Here is a 13940-nt window from a genome sequence, read left to right on the forward strand (position 1 = left end):
TCAAACCGCGCAAATAAATAGCTCCCCTGTAACCCAAATAGTGTAATTGCTCAGATCCTGCGCCCCTGCCTGCTCTCTTCCTGAACATGAGAAGCAGCCTCCCGCTGCCCCCACCTGGGCCTGAGGACAGGAGACTCTGACTGTCCCAAGCACTTGAACACCTCCACTCATGCAGCCACCCATTTCCCATTTCCAGAGCATGACAAGGGGATCCAGTCCCCCCGTACACCCCATCAACTACATGTCAAACAGTGTACAACATCAGTTCAAATAAAACTTTAACGATCCCCACAAGGAATTAGGGTCAATCCAGCAGCAGATAGTGGGACACGGCTAAAAACATGGGGCATATATAACAGCAGAGCAATTGGGATTATTAAACATACACAACTAGTGATTTGAACAGTGAAACAAATAAACTAAACTACATAAAACTGCACAAATTAAAAATATACTGTATATACATGTTGTGAAATATGATGTGCTAATTGGCAGCAAGAAAAACTACACAGCAACAAACAAACTGAAAACACATAAAAAACATGAGAATATATGCAGAATGAAAATGAATATTCACATGCAATGCATGTAAGGAAAAAAACGATTACACCTCATTAAAAATTATTACTCCCACTTTACAGTAATTTGCACTTGCAGAATGTGTAGATTTGCATTAGGGCTACATTTATTAGGTTGTCAGTTTCAGTTTAATGTAAACAAAGTGTGAGTTAAGACAGTAAGAGGAGATTTAGACTCATTCCTGCACACAGACCTTTGACCTCAACTTTTCTTTGACTCTGACCTGCATCTGAACCCACCTTCTCACATCAAGTCACTGCTTTTACCTCTGGGTGCAGCAGTAAACAGAGGGATATTTCCCCTCCCCAGTGATATTCAATAGGTTCAGTGGAGATAGACTGAGGGGCACAGTATTTGAACGCACCAGGCTTAGAGCTGTTTAACTCTTTGACCTCCGCTATATGACCCCAGAGGCCACAGCATGGCAGGTCTGCTCCACTGGACTTCTGTTAGAGAGTGGGATCACTAACCTGCCTAGGGAGGAGTGCTGTGTGTGTGTGTGTGCGCGTGTGTGCGTGTGTAACTATCCAACAGTGGACCTCCCTGTCATTACACACCAACAGTGGACCGGTGAGCCAACAGGGGCCCCCAACAAAACTCCCCGCACCAGTCTTCAAAAGCACTGGACTGCCAATGCAGGTGGGAGCCTGTCTTCCATCTCCACGTTGTAGCAAAATCTTATTCCTCTGATGGTTTTCCATGACATATCCTGCTGCCTCTATGTCACTGGAGGCCAGAGGGGCAGCTGGATTGGTTTTGATGCTCCAGGTACTGATAATAGGCAGGATTTGAACCAGACACTGCACCGCCACTGTAGCTTCACCAAATCCCCTTCAAACATGGAGCTTTTCTCTGAGCACTTCACATTGGGTGTTTTCACTGAGGCCTATAAGGATCAAACTCAAAATCACAGGTGTCCAACCTTATTACCTCGAACCTTTAAATGTTAGTTTGGGTGTTGAACGTCAAAATTTAATGCACCACACTATAAAACCACAACCCTAAAGCTAACAGTCCTATCGCACCAGCAACTTCATCTTTCTCTTATAGCCTTTGAGTCTTTACTCAGGGTGCTGGACTTCTGAATGACGATGAGTGGCTGTTTTACAGACACATGATGTTTTAGTAGATTCTACTATATTAGGATACTACATTAATACCCATTAGGATAAACTGCATATACTTTATATCATTATCAGTAACATACTTTAATGGCTTTGGAGATTATTGTGCCACTGCAGTGCTAATAAAGTGCAACACTACGTGATTATTTTCAGAATATTTGTCAAAGCAAGAAGTTCAACTGTTAAAAACAATATAGTTATTGGATTTTTGAGAGACATCAAGAAAGTCTTTTTATGAGTTATGTCCCAGTCTGTGTTCACCATAGAGCTCCACTGGAGATCCTCTCTATGACAGGCAGACAGTGATCAGGGCTGTAAAGCCCCTCGTGATAATCTTTAAAAGAAAATTACAAAAGCAGTTTTGCATCTACACAATGCAAGGTAAATCAAAATTTTGTACTTCTGTTTTGTTTTTTGAAAATGACTAGAAAGAGTGGTCCACACTTGGTTGTCCATTTAGCATTGAATGTATGCCTGTGTGTGTGTGTGTGTGTGTGTGTGTGTGTGTGTGTGTGTGTGTGTGTGTGTGTGTGTGTGTGTGTAGGAGAGTAAGAGGGCTCTCCAGTTCAAGCTAAGGAAATGAAAAGTGTTTTCAAATGTTTTCACAAGTTCAGAGGGGTGGAGGTGTGGTGTGTGGGGATTGGGGCCTTGTTAATCACAACCATACTTCCAACACTTACTTTGACAAAATCCCACACACCTAATGGATAGACACCTACACGCTGGACTACAGTACAATCTGTATTGTATATACCAGTACAAGCTATATAAATGTAGTTTCCCAATGCAAAACTATCACATTACAAATCTGATTTTGATCAAATAAAATAGTCAAAGTAGCTAACTTGGATTTCGTAGCTGGAGCCAGTTTGTGAATTTCTGTAGAGTATCCTGACCAGCAGCATAATGCTACATGCATTTTCTCCATCATGACTCAAAAAACTCTGAATCCCATTTATACCAGCATCTAATCCAGCCTTTCTCCTGACTCTTATGAATATTTATGCTTTCCAGTATGTTTAGATTAGAGCCGTACACCGTTATCACTGGGGGCATGTCCGAGTGGTGTAATTGTTTCCATCCACGTTCATGGTGTTTATGTTACAGAGCTTTGCCAGCAAAATAAATGTTGTCTAGACATGTAAACATGGCTGCTAATGGCAACAAGAGAGGCTGTGCAGCAGTGTAATTACATGACTTACGTATACGGCATTATGATAATTTGCATAGGTAATGTAAAGTCAGAAGTTTCAACTAAATTTACTACAACAGTGGACGCCACAATGACCTCTTAGTAACATCTTTTATAGGATTAACTCATAGATTTTCTGTGGTCATAGTCTGTGCTGCAGACAGCCTGAGGCACTTCCATGTTCCTCTCTACATCAGCAGGACTTTCCTGACTCTCCGCAAGCGCTTCATACTATAGCAACTAAATATTACAGTGAAATAGACAGTTCACCTATGCAGACGTGCCTACATATTTACTGTTGCTGCACATTACAAGATGTGTGGTGTAAAATTTATATTTACTCCAGAACTGCACTTAAGTACACTTATGAGAACTTAACTTGTGTATTTCCAGTGTGTGCTACTTCATACTCATACTGCATTTCAGAGGAAAATATTGTACATTTACTTGCCATAAAACTCCTCCCAGTTTGGATTCTTTCAGTGTCAGTCGTTCAGGAGGATTTTACCAGAAGCCAAATTATCCTCAGAGGTCTGCTCGTCTCCAAAACAAATTATAACCATTAAAAGCACCGAATAAAGCAGTTTCCCATGTAAAGTCAATATTTTGTTGACGCTATACGGCGGACACAAGACGTCAGGGAAGGGTTGGGAGCTGAGATTGCCACTAACCTTTGTTTTAATTGTTTCTCCCATAACGTATGAACCAGTCGTTCTGGAGGTTTTTACGGGGAGCCAAATTATCCACGCAGGTCTCCTCCTCTCCATAACAAACAGACCAGGGGATTAAAACCGGTGGAAACAACGAATAAAGCAGTTTCACTTTGAGAATCAGTGATTCGCAGACGGTCTTTGCCAGACAAGACGTCTCCAGCGGCTGGGAGCTGAGCTGCCTAACATTTGTCTGGCTTTTTTCTCTGATAACTTAAGATCCAGACGTCCGATGACTAAAATCCATCATCCAGTTAAAATATATAGTTGAAAACGACCAAGGTGAAAAAAAAAAAAGTATCCTAAAAATGTGACTTAAAACTGGATAAAACTCAATTTTGAGCTTCTGGCAGGCAACCACAACGCCAACACATGCACATAGGGGATATCATGATTAAAATCAAGTATTACTTTAGGTTCGAAAAGTGCTGCAAGCATTTGGGATACTGTAAGTACACAACTTAAAAAAGATATATAACATAGGTTTACATGAACATGAACCTACAGAGGATTATTACTGAAATTTAAAGCCACTATTGGCTTTGCAAAGCTCTTCAGTGAGTTTCAGCTCATTGTTTATCTTACAACTTCACTGTTCTGGTTCACTCTCCCCACTCTCATGGCATCGTTCTCAGCTGCAGCAGGCGGCTGTTTCCAGAGAAGAAGCTCTAAAATACCACTGTCCACTCCCTACTCAGCACCGATGCACAGACAGACACAGTGAGAGACCAGCTGGTGAACATGGTGGAGCATTTAGCTGATATTTCCCTCGGGAGCTGATAGAGACCAAAAGCAGAGTCAGACTTGGACTCATATTCACATGGACACAAACTTGATTCCAAATGAATGATAATGTCGTTCTGTAACTACTGCTTTGCTAACAAGTTTGCCCTATCAGCTCAAAAGAATCTTAAAGGTGTAGTCTTAATATTTCAACATGCATTTTCAACAATCATGCAACAGTGGCACCTCTGAGTGAGTATGAATTGGGCATACAGTCAGAAGAAATTACATTTTCTGGCATTTTTACTATATGCCCATGCAAAAATGAGCTTGTTTTTTGGCAGGCCATTGTCCTGCCCTAACTCTGCTGCTCCAACCAGCCCAGCCCCACCCCCACCTTGCCCCCTTTAGTGGCACACCCTCCTCTAAAAGCTTTTTTAATTATGGCAGCCATTAAAGCAGGGCTGGCTCTGTACTCTGACTGATGGTAGTACTGCTCCTCTGAGCCAGCCACATGCTTACATGCACTTATATATGACCACACACATATACATGTACAGTGCATACAAATGCACACACATAATACACATGCACACGTGAATATGAGACCAGACAACCAAACTGGCTCCAGTGCCATTAAATCTGTCTAATCATCTTTTTTAAGTCTGTGTAAGTGATGGTGGCATGCCCTCATATACTCCAGAGAGAGATGGAAAGGACAGGAGAGAAGAACAGGAGAGCTCAAGATAAAGAGAAAGGCAGAAAGGAAGACAGAAGAGGGAAAGGGGCAGCAGGGAGCAAAGCTATAAAACACCGTTTCCATGCGTCTCCCTAAAGTGTGGATGTGTCTCTGCTGCTGGATTGTTCACATAAAATACTGTGCTAAAAAATAAATGTAGGGCTAAAGATAGAAAGGGCAGTGCGGCGGACCTGGTGACTCATACGCTGAAAAGAGATAAGTACACTTTCAATTACCGATCTCCAGTCATAAAACAAAAATGAAAATGGTGACATCATGCGCTTGATGAGCTGCACTGCTGTAGCCTGAACGTAACAGGGAAACTAAAAGTTGGCTTCAGTGCCTGAGAGCCAGGCCGCTGAAACAAGATGTATTTGCCTGTAGATGTGTAAGTGTAAGTCTAAGTGCTCCCAGATTAGCTCTACCTGTGTGAATGTGTCTGTGTTTATAGGATCCCAAGGTCATCTGGACTACATAAAACACTAATCCAATTGTCACTGTTCTAAGAGACATATTCGACCCCAGGGCTTCATGGAGTCACACTTGCTTCCTGTTTGGACCAATTGGAAGCCTCCATCTGACAGGCTGCTACAGCCGCTCTCAGGTTACACCGCCTGGGTCTAGGAGCCCCAGTGCTCCCAGGGGTGGTTTTCAGAGGTGTCCATATGTGATGTGTAGGGAGTAGGGTGGGGTTCTGGGAGGGTCATGCAGCCACAGAGCTGCAACCCTACCCACTTCAAAGGGTCCCTGTCCTTCGTATCCCTGCTGCTTTCCTTCCATGGGACCCCCCCCTGACCGGCTGGGCCACCTCACAATGGCCGATGACGCAAAGGCCTTGAAGTCGGACACCTTCCCAGCAGCCCAGCATGATGACCTTCCCTGTGTCTCCGATGCTGAGAGCATCCCAGCTGATGGTTGCTCCACTTTGATCTACTCTTAAAAAAAAAAAAGTGTAACCAGAGGACTCCACATCAGGACCACCAGACTCCCTCTGATATAACCAAATAGACCATATGGAACAACCTGCTGTGGCTACACTGTCTTTAAAAAGGAACCTCTCACATTATATATACACTTTGAAATATGTTACACAGCTCTCTGTTATCAGGGTGTAGGACAAAAGAGAAGAGTGTACAATGACCACAACAAAGCCTCATCTGTTGTCTGGGTTGTAATTATGCATGTGAGAGGGTCTGCTGACTGATGAACCTTTCAGAGGTGAGATGAAAGATTTTCACTATTTGATGACTTTTAATAGTAGAGGATATATTTGTGTTTTTTAAGTGCATATGTTCCCCCCTTTTTGTATTTTCCTGACAGTTTCTTCATTGTAGTCAAAGGATCAAGGTTTAAATTCATATTTTAGAAACATTTACTTTTGATTGATTCTCGTATTGAATGAAAAACAACTTCCACAGAACAAGATATTCCATCATAGCAAATTAGAGTTGCCATTTCATTATGTTAAACATTGTTTCATTACTTTTTTTTTACTGCATCCAGTGATAGCACTGCAGCCTGACTATGTAGAATATAGACCAGACTTAGAGGTTAATGGGCCTCAACTCTTAATGCCACTCATATTCGTCTTTAATCTCATACTTTTGAGGTGATGGATAAAAGCTACACCACCAAAAGGCACCTTCATTAGGGAACACTGGAGCGTGACCTTGTGGCACAGCTTCTATTTTTCTCCGTTGTGTAACCAATACCGACGGCCATCACTCACGCTGATTAAGTAAACCCCAGTGTTAATAGATTTCCTATGGAAGAGCTTCTGACAAAAGTACAAATGTATTCAGGCTGAGCCCCTGAGGCACTCCGCCGTGATACATGGCTCCAGTAAGTGTCCAGGAAATGTTTATGAGCGGACCAACTGGCTTGTTTAAGGTCAAAGGTTATACAAAAAGCCAGATTGGTTTAAACTGTGTCACTCGATAGACACTGGAGAGAGTTTGAATGAATCAACATGCCTCTCAGTGGGAAATCCTAAGCTGGCTCTCTGGGCTCCCTGAGATGTTTATTTTTAGTATCAGAGGGAGGTTAAACAGTACAGGCAGAGCCAAGGTGCCAGAGCTGAAATCTGCTGGTGTTAAGACTGAGTCACTCTCACCCCCCATCATGTCAAAACCCAAACAAACAGCAATGCAGCAGTGAGTCACTAACACCTTTAGACACGCCTGGACCTGACACACGAGCTGTGGACGGGTCAGTGGGCAGAGGCTCACGACTGATCAGACGCACATGAGCAGATGACGATTCATCCGGAATGAAACTGTGAAAATAGAACACAGATTATTACGCAGATCAGGTGTCACCCAATGTAAGCACAGGCCTACTGTACTGTCTCCTTTAATTAAAACCACCTCTCTGCCATTTTGATTTCCTCTCATGACACTTTGCCAGAGAGTCACCACTGTGCAGTTGGAAGTTGTCATACAGTTTGGTGTAAAAAAGAAAAAAGAAAAAAAACAAACTTGTGAAACAGGATGGTTTTAGTCTTGATGAGAAAGCATTTTTGACATTTTTTAATGGGGTTTCAAAGTTTTATGAGAGTGAAAAGGTTTCAGGAATTTTCTCAGCCCACAGAGAAACATGTAACTCTTAACACTTTCTTTTCTGCAATCTCTCCTTTACAGGAAAAAGACAACTATAATTTGTCCTACGTGAAAACAGTGCCGACAACAAAGACAAATAAATATATTTATAATAATAATATTTGGAGTGATAAATCATCAGCTCTGACACTAAATATTAATCAAATCAGACCAGAAGTCTATAGGTTCAGCGGACCTTTAAAACTGGGATGCACAATACACACCAAAAAATAAATTAGTTTGATGGACGAAATAGAGGGAGAGCTTTGCTGCACTACATTTTAACCACTGGTGGGGTAAAAAATAATATTAAGTTTGGCCTGATGGTATTTCCAGACCCGGCCATTTATTATCTAAATCTGTATTGCAGCGACGTCTCACTCTCAGCTTTACAGACTCGCATTTGGCTCATTTATATGAAGCTTTGGCAAAAGTTACATGAAGATCTCCTCTTTAAGATCTCTTCTTTATTCTTCTATTGGTGTATTTTAGATACTTCTTCCTGCTCTAAGCTTTCCGATGCCGTCAAATGTCCTTGCACTCACAAATTCTGACGTCACCTGGTCTGACCAATGATCCCTTTTTTTTTGGATGCAATAGGTCCTTGGATGTTGCTCTTTATTATTACAATCCTGTCATTCTGTCTTTCAGGCCTACTATTTCACAGCCCACCACCTCCCCGTAACTGCCATGACCTCCAGGTTGTTCTGGGAGATTTAAAGAGTGTGGGAGTGTCCACCTGCTGGCTTTACTCCACCACCAGCAGAGTCTGGACTCCAGGGGAATTCTGTCCTATTTGCTTTCTTCATGGGCATATGCTTAACAGAGCTGCTTCACATGTGTAGGTAGAGTCTCCAAAGTCTATGCAAATTCTCTCAAAGACTTTTAGACCTTTATTTGTTTGTACAATTGAAACATAATGGTAAAAGACACGATAAAAAGCCCAACAAATAATTCTGCAGGAGGGAGAAGCTCAGGAGCTTTAACCGATTACTCACAACAGATCAATTAAATGTAATCAGCATTAGACATCTGATTTTTCTTGTTAAATCATTAGTCTAAGCTGAACTTTGTCAGCCTCAGCTGTACTCAGGCTCAACTGAGTCGAATGCTAAAATTAACAGTTAATGCATGTGTCTCCTCATAAACTATTGAAAAACATATTAACCTAATTCACATAATTTTCATACTCATCAAACCAGTCAATGACCCCTCGTGCCCCAAGTATGGGGGCATAGTCAACCTGGAAAAGACCAAGGGGGGACAACTGGACCCAAACCATGCCAGCAAAATGCCACCCCAGCATAACAGAGCCATCGGTTCCCCTCACTGTAGAGGTCAAGCATTCAGGCCTGTACCGACCTGTTGGTGTTCACCACACATGCACTCGCCCACTCAAGAAAATGACTCATCTGACCATTTCACTTTGCCCAGTGCCTGCGGTTTTTGCACGACTGAACTCTCCAACATGCATTCATCTCTGTAATGAGGGCTTTATGCACTGCAAACCTACTATAATATCCCCCTTTATGTAATTGCCAGTGGACTGTTTTTGACTCAGTCTGATCACATCCTGCATTGACATTCTCAGACACCTGAGGAAATATCTCAGTAATGTAGGAGCAGCACAGTCGTCAAGTGTATGCTGTTGAACACAATTTCTGACGTCCTTCCCACAGATCTAAATGCAGATGCACATGTCCAAAAGCCCATTGCGCATGGCACACAAGAACATATCCAAATATATCTTTGTTGAAAAAAATGTGCATATCAGTGTGATGTTAAAAGTAATTGACAACTTGATTTAATCGAATATTAAACTGCTCTGCAGCAGCTTACAACAATACACCAACAAATGTATGCCTCTATTGCAACTAACAGGTCCAAAAGCCCATTGCACAAAGCACACAAGAACATCTCCAAATAGCCATCTTTTTCAGCAAAGTTATATCAGTGTGATTGATAACTGAATATTAAACTGCTCAGCGGCAGCTTAAACCAAATAACTTACCCTGAGCTGCAGACAACGTGCTCCAGTAGTTAGAATAATCCAAATGTGGCCATCAGGACGGCCTGGGTCCAGCTCCTCCGGAAGGTGAAGGGACACCATATCAACATGTTTCCCTCTGTTGCTTCTTCATGCAAGCAAAACACACAACCTGACCACACTCCGCTAATGAAGCCACTTCCCTTTAGCTAACCAAGTTGGTGTAAATGCACGGCTGAACTTTTCTTTCCCAAAACGTCTGGCCGGAAAATCGAAGTTGCGTGGCTGGAGAGGCTCTTCAAATGTGCTGCCATATCAGTCCTAGCCTGACACCTGTTAGCAGCAGGCTCCTCAATGGTGGCGGTGCTATCGCTGATACACGGGCGGGTGGCTGCAGGGGCAGTTTCCGTCTCCAAGGAAAAACAACAACCAAACAATAACGATGCTGGTGGAGCTGCTCTCATGCAAACTTCATTTGTGCTCCCTTTAGCTGGTGGTTTGGCAAAAAAAACAAAAAACTGTAATAGGCTTTTTATAGCCATTTTGATTTTGTCATTAAATTAGCTATCAATGCTACAGCAGCCGGATGTAAACTTATGAACCCTACCTTAGACTTTACATGACCCGCCCTACGCTGCCTCTGATTGGCTAATGATCGTTGCCCTCGCTGGTTGGATTGGTTAAGTTCAGGCAGAATGGTTAGGGTCAAGGTAAGAAGTCATTCAGAGTAGAACTGGCCGTGTCAACACTATATGAACATTATGCTCGCGCCACCTGCAGCACACCTAGTGGCCAAGAATGCAGATGTCGCTATCACTGTTCCTGTTGAAACACCAGCCAGCTGAGCAGCCTTTGTGACTAAAGCTCCTGGCATCCAACAATGAGCCCTCTTTCAAAGTCACTCAGATCTTTTCCTTTATCCATCTGGATACAAAATCAGAATCAAATGCGCCTAGTCAGCACTTTTATATGTACACCTGTATGGAAACATCTACGCTCGATATGTTTTTCCACCCATCTATTCAGGCCTTTCCTTTACTTTGTCACCTGACCAAAGTGTTGGGCCAACACACTGTCCAACAATCCTCCCCTACAGCCCCCCCACGAGCGTGGCTAAAAAGATTTGGAGGAACATTTGGATGGAACCAGCCTCTGTGTCTGAGTCTCCTTGTCAAGGTCTGGAAGTAATCCACTCCTCTTCAATAAGGAAAAAAAAGAAAGAGAAATTATAAAGCTGACAAGTCCCAAATGTGTATCCCTTCCCTCCTGCAACTCAATTAACCCTCTGTGGTACATTTGGGGGTCCCACAGATCTGAAGGCAGAGCCGGACACAGAATATTCAACTTGTGGGAAAGTTTTTAGTGAAAACAAGAAAGAAAATATACCCAGGCATTAAAAGACAGAGACCATATTCAAACATTAATTATTAACAGTTGATAAGAAAAGATTGGCATCGGCAAAAACTCCAATAACTGGAAAACTATCTACTTTCTCTTCATTTTCTTTGAGAAAAAGGAGAAAATTAAACATAATGAAAAAGGGGATCAGTGCAGGATTAATGGATCCTGAGTGTGTAGACCTCCCCAGAGCTGAAGATTTGACTCTCCTACATCCATCCTGACCTCTTTTCATCTTTCAGTCTACATTTAAAGCTCCGCTTGTCCCTCGAACCCCTATATTTTTTAGTGCCAGCGTCTGTCATCACTCCGACTTCCCTCCTGACCTGTTCTCTTATTGCTCCTGTCCCCGTTCTCAATAAAAACACTGATTGGCAGAGGAAACGACAACCGACAGCACTGTCACAGAGCAGCTCATAGAGATTCAATCAGTCCATTGTTAGCTTCAAGTGCCTTGTTTATTTATTTCTTTAAAGATTAAAGATTAAGAGTGAGGAAGGGAGCGGTGGGAAGAAGCTGGAGGGTAGGTTTCTTGACATTAAAGTTGTCCTCTCTTACTGTTACTGCGGTATTCTATTCTTTCAACATACAGATGGTAAATCAGATTGTGTCACACTGAAATAAGATAGAGACTCCAATATGTGCCAGACTTGAAGCTTGATACTATCTGCATGTCCTGAACCAGAAACAGCAGCCAAAAACAGACACTCTCCTTTCAGCTAATGCGCTTCTCACAATAGAGGAAGCTGTTGCAGTGAACAAAACACCCTGTTCATGATGTCAGACATCAGTCTACAGTCATGGTTGATGGATGGCTGTTGAAATCCATGCAGCAGGAGTCTGAACAGAGAGATGTCTAATGACTCCAGGGTGTTTCCTTTGATTACAGCACCCCCTAATGGTTGCTGGTGTTCAGAGTTACTGCTCAGCCCTGAGTCACATCTGGATACACGCAGCATTTGCAGTTAAACCTGCACATCTGTATCACACATGAGTTGGCAAAGATATTAATTTGCAAATATAAATATAATCTGCAACATGAGTAAAATGCAAACAAAAGGAAAATCAAGAATTCATTCCCATGAAACATGTTCCTTTAGGCTATTTAAAGGGTGAGTTCACCCAAATGATGAAGAAACATATTTTCACGCTTAACCAGTGGTATCTACATATTTTTGGTTTAATCTTCAATATTTGTCTCAAACATTTCTGCTGCAACCCCAACATGATAAAGGTGAATGAAACTCTGATGGTCCTGCTTAAAGTATTTAAACATTACATTAAAACAAGATTTATTCAGGGGAGGTTCACGGACTGTAATCAGTCATAATTCAGACTGTATGTAGTTTAAAGCTGTCCTGAGGAGTTTACATTTAGTGTTTCTCATCAAGACACTGTGTATCCTTGAGATCATGTTAAATGCATTTCCTTTATAAAACGTGTAAAGTTCATTGTTCAGAAAAGATTCTTTACATGCATATTAAATTGATTACATTACTAGAACTATTGTTTATTGCATTGCCTGCTCATGCACACATGTGTCCTTTTGCTCAAGGCACGAGATAAAAAATATATGGCCCTGCTCTTTAAATAACTGCTGAGGTATTTAAAGGGCCAGTTCACCCATGTCATAGGCCAACTTTTCAAAATCAGAGTGTGTTCCATGTTTATAAGAAAAACAATACTGTTGGGCCAAATCAACATTTTTAGAATGTGGAAATTTCTTCTCATTTCACCTCATCTTTAGAGGAAACACGTGTCAAAGTCTGCAGGGAAAAATATGTGGACGCTGGACCTGAATTATGATCCGTGGACAATCCAGAGTAACTGGGACACTCTTTCTGCAAAGGGATGAAGCTGTTCAATTTTAAACTGTAAATGTTCAATGCCACAAACTGAACCAAATTCACTTCCTCTGTTATGACTGATAGAAAACATTTCAGAAACTAATAAACAAATAAAACCAATAGCATCTGAATATTATTACATGTAAGTGAGAAAATAGCTTCACTTGACATTTGGGTGAACTGTCCCAGGAAATGACTTCGGCTACTGAAGCTCAGCCTTCGTCCTGAATGTGCAAAAGTGACAAGAGACACTAGAGGGCAGCAAATGCTCAGTTATAAAGCCTGAAGTCCGGGTCTCTGACATCTCACCAGGCTGTCTGTTGCCTGCAGCTCCTCATTCAAACTGAATTATACTGTGAAATAGGATTACGTGTCAAGCAATGCAATGATTGAGCACAATTGTTGGAGTTTGGCAGGAGAACAGAATAAAAAGGAAATATACAAACACACATTCCTATTTGTCATGCTGATGTGAGTCGTCTGTGAAACAACATTAAGATAAGTCGATCCTGGGTGTCAAATGATGGGTATCTGAGCATCCACAATGCTTTCTTTTTTCTTTTTCTTTTTTTTTTCAAGTGAGTAAAAAATAGCAGCCGCTTGTCTGGCTGCTCCCAAGAGAGTATACAGACTGAGTTATGGCCCTATAATTATGTGCAAGAGTGAAAGTGTGTGTATGAATGAACGTGCTCCGTTTTAAAAGGCGTTTTATTATGGTTGCTGTTTCTTCAGATTGTGGGCTGGGGAGCGGATCTCCCTTTATAGGCTGCCGTTTCCTCTCCCAGAGAGCTCGCTGATACCCTGGGCAACTGAAGAGGCTGGCTTGAATTATACAGAGACACGTTTAGCGTTTGAAATAATCTAATAAAAAGAAACAGGGAGAGAGATCAAGCAACCTCCTAAGTCGATGAGCTCATTCTCATCTTTCATCAGCATCTCCTGCATCATAATGAGCAGTGAATCTGTACGTGTGCACACAGTCCGATGGGTGGAAGAGAGCAGTCGTCTTTAAGACGTCCTCCTGCAGCCAAACTCTTTGATGGT

The sequence above is a fragment of the Seriola lalandi genome, unplaced genomic scaffold (assembly GCF_002814215.2).
Source record: "Seriola lalandi dorsalis isolate HSWRI2012SDOR001 ecotype SW California unplaced genomic scaffold, Sedor1 jcf7180002049913, whole genome shotgun sequence".
In the NCBI taxonomy this organism is placed as follows: domain Eukaryota; kingdom Metazoa; phylum Chordata; class Actinopteri; order Carangiformes; family Carangidae; genus Seriola; species Seriola lalandi.